Below are 5,940 nucleotides of genomic sequence, written 5' to 3' on the forward strand. Positions count from 1 at the left end.
TGCAGTGTAACAAGCTTCCTCTGGCCCTAGCGTTTCTAATCCTGCTTTTGCTCTTACCAATCTCCTTCATATTGCCTGGTGGAGTTGCCAAATGGTCTGTTTATTGACTTGCACCTGGTGATAAAGTCAACAAATTATGTTGATTTTAAGGAGACTTTGCAATCATAATTGCATTACACTTGAAAAACGCATTTAGTGTATTTTTCCAATTTTTAAGTATAAGAGAAATTGCACTTTTTACTATAGAGAACTTTTTGTGTCATTTCTTTAAATAATTGTGGATAGGAATAATTCCAATGTGGGAACAGTGGGAATACTGTAAGCGGTTAAAAAGTAGTCATTGCGTCCTAGAAGGTAATAAGAATGTTTGTATAATTTCTGTATATATTCACAGTATATGCCAAGTGTCTAATTAAAAGTCCCTACCAATGTAGAGAGTACGTAATATATTTACATGAATACAGAATGATAGGATATTGTGTTTAATGTAAATACAGAAACAAAAGACAAAAAAAACATCAGATTAAGGAGGCTATATCCAGGTCAGCACTGAGGCTCTCCCCAAAAGTTCTTCCATAGGCAAACTGGAAGCTGTGTCTTTGGCAACTCAGGATAAAGCTTGATTTCAAGTGTGTTATGAGTCTTTTAAGGACCAGGTTTCTCTTTTTGAGTTGGCCTGTTGGTGCTGCTCTGCTGGTCATGTGTGTTTCAGTAACTGATACCTTGTCACCCTGTTATTCCTAAGATCACTTAACAGGAGTAAAACTGACCCAAAGAGTAGTTAAGCAGTTACTATCTAGGCAAGTAGTAGAATTTAGTGTCATAATTTATGTGCCTTCTGCGTTGTATCACAGGAAACTTGAGGACAAAACCTAGTACTAAGCAGATACAGTGGAGAGCAGAAAGAATTACCAGATTGCACGGAGCTTTGTAACAGCGCACACAGCAAAATGTCTGCCTAATTCTCTCACAACTTGTTATTCTTAAAAATTAATAAATGTAAGTGCCAAAAACTAGCTGCTGTGTGAGTTTATAGCTTTACAAGAAGGACAAGTGAAGCTGTTATGTCTTGTGACTGTGGGGTAGGTGTCAGTACAAGCATACCTGAGATCCAAAAAGTGAGGAGGAAAAGAAGAAAACATTCTAGATACTGTGTTTGGTAATGTGGTATAAAGCATATCAGCAGTGGAAGGCAATATCATAACAGGAGTTGTTATGAATATCAAACACAGAAAGCATTTCTGTATATCCCGTAAATTCACACAGTACTGCCTGACTGGCATACAACAGCAAAGTCAACTTTAATGGAAGAAGCATTGCACACTCGGTACTCAAACCCAACCTGACGTTCTCCTTTATTTGCAGAATGTCATTATTTCAGGTCTAACAGAAAGGGTGCTACTTTCCAGTATTTACCATGTCCAGGAAACCTGCTGATTCTGTGGTCATACAATACGAGCTTCAGTGATGCTATGGTGTCTATGCAGATAGACTTTTGGTTGCTTCAGAAGAACTGACTTCAGAATTTTTCTTGGCTATAGTGGGAGAGAATGTGTCCCTTAGTACAACAAAGAGGTGAAATAATTTCTTTTTTCTTTTTTCCTTTTTTTTTTTTTTTGTAAGTGTGCTACTACAAGGTGTATTCCAAAGTTCAAGCTATTATTGTGTAACTTATCTATGTAAACCTTTTTTTCTTAGGCTCAGATCCACATAATATGTCCTCTGTAGTTTACATGTATTTTATCTTTATTTGTATACAGTGAAGAGATGTCAAAAGGTACTTGATTCACTCAAATGTGGTACTAGATAGTTGTTATACAAAGTGTATCCGTTGTTTTTCAAGTGTCTTTGTCTTACTTGTTCATTTGGCTGCTCTTTATTATCTTCCACTTCATTGAGTACTGTGAATTAATATAAACTTCTATAAGGAAAAAAAAACAAAACCCCAAAAAACATACCTAAGGGTTTTTCACCCTGCTACCACATAGAGCGCACGCAGTTTGAAGGGCACCGTTTCAATCTTGGCCGAGTAATCTTTCCTAGCTCTTCACTCAAGTGGTTCTTCCTCTTCCTTCTATCGTATTAGGTAGAAACCAAGCACTGGGAACTGATCTGTGTGATTTCTATTAGATTCTTCCCTTGATTACCTGATCTACTGGCAACCTCTCTCGCTTACTTGAGAGAGTTTCCCGAGTATCCAAGGTAGATATCAGATAGCTGGATCTAAATCTCTTTCATGGAAGAACTCTGGCATTAAGAAAATTAAAATGTTTTAGTCATACAACATTAAAACTGTTGTTTGACATTTAAAGGGTTGTTGGCTGGAGATTTTCTACTGGATTGAGGTTGCCTTGTGAATAGTATTTGAAAGGAAAATCTGCAAGAGGATTATAGAAGTTTCTTTTCGTAAGTTAAAAACAAGAAAATGAAGTATGTCTGATAATTATTTACTCTGAAGGCTTTAATTGTAATTCTTGATGCTTCCCAGAACTTCCAAACCACAAAAACCAAATGAGAAAAGCTTGGTGATCTGAGGTTTCAGGGTAGTAGTAGTGTTGTTGGTAGTGTGATTAAAAGTAGTGGGAAGCTTGGTAGTTTCAGCAATTCTATTATACATTGCAATTGAAAAGACAAACCTGAGAAAGCAGGATTTCTCTTGCTCTTCCTTTTTATAGAATGAATATGCTAATTCAATTTACTAATCTTATTTTAAAATACCTCTTCAGATGGGAGGGGGGCAGAAAAGGCAACATAATTTTTTATATGGTAGAGAAGGAAAGAGAACACAGGTGATTTCAAGGTATTTTCCTTTTATGTTCTAAGCCCTTATAGCTCACATTATTTGCTCTATTCTTTGTCACAGACCAGCGATTACTATTCCCTTTGTGAAGTATGTAAATACTGTATATTCTCTGACTTTGTAGCCTCTCTAATTTGTGTTCTATTTTAGTTGTATTTCTGACATTTCCAGAGACTTGAACACTCTTCTTTCCAATTTATGTATCACTTACTTGGCATATAACCATGGGAATGCTTTTCTGCTAAAGTTTTTTTTTCCTTCAAATTTCTTCCACTCATACTGTTGTTGAAATAAAGAGTTTGGAGAGTAATTTGTACTGGTGCACCTCTTTTGGAAAGGTAAAGATTCATGAAGATAGAGGGATTTGTGATGCTCTATTAACTAAGAATTGGATACCTGTCTAGAAAGGGATCAGCAGAGCTGCAGGAAACTATTCAGGGCATGTAAGGGGCTGTCGCTTTGCCATGAGGAACGTGCCCTAGTTTAGGGTGCTCACAGCCTCGCTTGCCATCAGCTGGGAAAAGGGCAACAGAAGCAGTGGTGGCAGAGGGTTGTATGACAAAGGCAGACAGATTGGGAAATAGGTGGTGTTTTGGTTTTTGTTTTTTTTTTAGCCTGAGATGGAATATCTGAGGGAGTAGGCAATCATTGTGTGAATTTCCCAGTAGTGTCATTTACCAGAAGTTTTTTTGCACACCAAGTATATCTATCAATATAGTACTGTCTGTCTATGTTAATACCACACCAGTGATGGTAGAGGGTAACCAAGTCCTGCGTATTATATGTCCAGCTAATTATTCTTCCCCAAATAAAAGCAGTCTCCCCCTGTTTTTATGGTGTAAAGTTGGGCAGTTTCCTGCAGCTACCCACGCAGATGTGCAGTAGTAACAACCAGGAAAAAATAACCAAACGAGAACCTTTGTAGAAGACAGATTGGAAGATGGTTTCAATGAATGTCAGGTCAGAAAAGCAATGGAAATAACAACAGTTTGAATGTTTTCAATAAATTAGTCTGATTCAATATTCTATTTATAAACAATGTGTTTTTTTTGTTTAATAACCATATTCTTAGTATGAACAATTTAAACTCATAAATATTTCAGAATGCATTAATCAAAATACTGTTTAGACTTCAACTTCTAAAATTTGCAATATTGTGATAGTTGAGAATTTCACATCATGACAAAATTTTCATGAAGCAGAAAGATTTATTTTTAACCAAATCTCCATGTAAGTACTTCTGCAGATGAAAGAAGTTACAATGCAACTCCAGCTAGCCAAGCCGAGTAGCAGGGAATCAGGGGAACAAACATTTTCTTATGTCCTTGTTCCCCCTGGGCCCAATCTCTGTGTTAATCATTGAGAGCGATGTGTTCCTTAAACTACATCCAGCAGGCTCTTTGTGTGTTTTTGTGTACAGCTGTTTATATTTTCAGATGCCTGTATTTTCACATGAAAAATACAGACATGGAAAGCATTTTATTATCTAAGCACTAAGCTGTTCTTTTTTTTTTTTTTTTTTTTTTAACGTTGAATTCATGCTTGCATAGTCCAGTAGGTAGAGCTTACCCAGTTGAGATATGTGGTAATGGATGCTGATAAGTTCCTGTGGAACCAAAGATCGCTGTTTTTGTTGTTGTTTATGGTTTTTATTATTATTCTTTTAAATAAAGTATACACATCCTCACCTCGATAGTGTGAAATTTTTACATTCTTAGAGATCTACGAAGATTTTGGATGCTTTGTTAATAGTGCTAGGAAGAAATTTTATACTCACTGCCTCTCTGCAGATGTGATAATCTGTGCTCTCTGATAAGATGATTGTTGTCTGTAACAGCATTAACTTTAGGCAGAGTTAAACTGGGACTCCTGGGACTGTGAGTGCACCTGGATCTATTGTGTATTTTGGGCACCTCCTGGTGCCTAAGGTCTCATCCCAGTGTACTCTGATCCTCCCTCAAGCCCAATTTTCCAGTGGAAGGATAGGTATGAAGAGTTTTTAGTGTGTTTCAGCATGCCCCTTTGTGTAAACGAAGTGTGAGGCCAGGACTGCGATGCGTATGTGCTCTGAGTTTTGGACCTGTGAAGTGTTCACCGTTTTTTTTTTACCATAGTTTACCATTGAGGCAGTTCTGAACTACACCGTTACACTTACTAGGACTTTTTTTTTTCTTATTCTTGTCGGTGTTGGTACTGTTTCTGTCTACTGTTTAAGGGAATCCATCTGAAGTTAGGTGATGGGTTCCTGAGACAGGGAAAATACTGAGTAAATAATAAACTAAAATTTTATTGAGTCAATAAGCTAAACTAAAATTATAAAGGCAGAACTTTGCAAAGAGAGAATGGAAGGTGAGATGGAACAGAAATAAACAGGTTTATTAATACATTTTTTTCCCCTGCCCACTGTGTCCTGGCAGCAGATGCTCTTCTTAAGGTTTCTTTTCAGGCTGGAAATTATGGTAAGGTAATTATGAGTGTCAGTGAAGTCCATGCAGTGCTCTCCGAGTCCTCAGGAAATGTTTCCTTTCTGTTTCCCAACCTCTCTGAGGCCTAGTGGGGTGTCTCTTCCCAGCAGGAGTAACACAGGCTGCAGGATCCAGACTGCCATGGTCACATTGACACACCGCAGCCTCTCAATGCTGCTTCCTGAGCTGAGGATATGCTCCTGTTTGAGGCAAGGTTTATATGCCTGTGTCTGCTGGAGATTGCACCAGAGCCTGGGGGCAAAACCTGAAACAAGGTAAACAACCCTTAGAAATACCTCCACAGAAATACAGCACAGAAGGGTATAAATAAATAGAATGGATTCTAAGGTGTAATACACTTCAGTTTCTGCATAGGAATCCAGCTGCCCCGTTCTCACCTGTAAAAGGAGACATAATGCAAGAATGACTTGAATGGAAACATTGGACAAGGTCACTGTAATGCTTTTGTTTGGTGTTCCGGGGTCAGGTTGCAGGAATGGTCCTTGCATGTTAAAGGCTCACCCCTTCCTGTTTGCCGCTAGCTTTGATACTATATATTGTGTAATCTAAGGCTGGACAGAATTTCAGATAATAAAAAGCAGGGTATTGCTGGAGTCACATTAGGATGTGGTCTAGCAATTTCTGTTCTTTTTAATGGCAGTTTTGTCCCAAGCC

The sequence above is a fragment of the Oxyura jamaicensis genome, chromosome 1 (assembly GCF_011077185.1).
Source record: "Oxyura jamaicensis isolate SHBP4307 breed ruddy duck chromosome 1, BPBGC_Ojam_1.0, whole genome shotgun sequence".
NCBI classification, from domain to species: Eukaryota; Metazoa; Chordata; class Aves; order Anseriformes; family Anatidae; genus Oxyura; species Oxyura jamaicensis.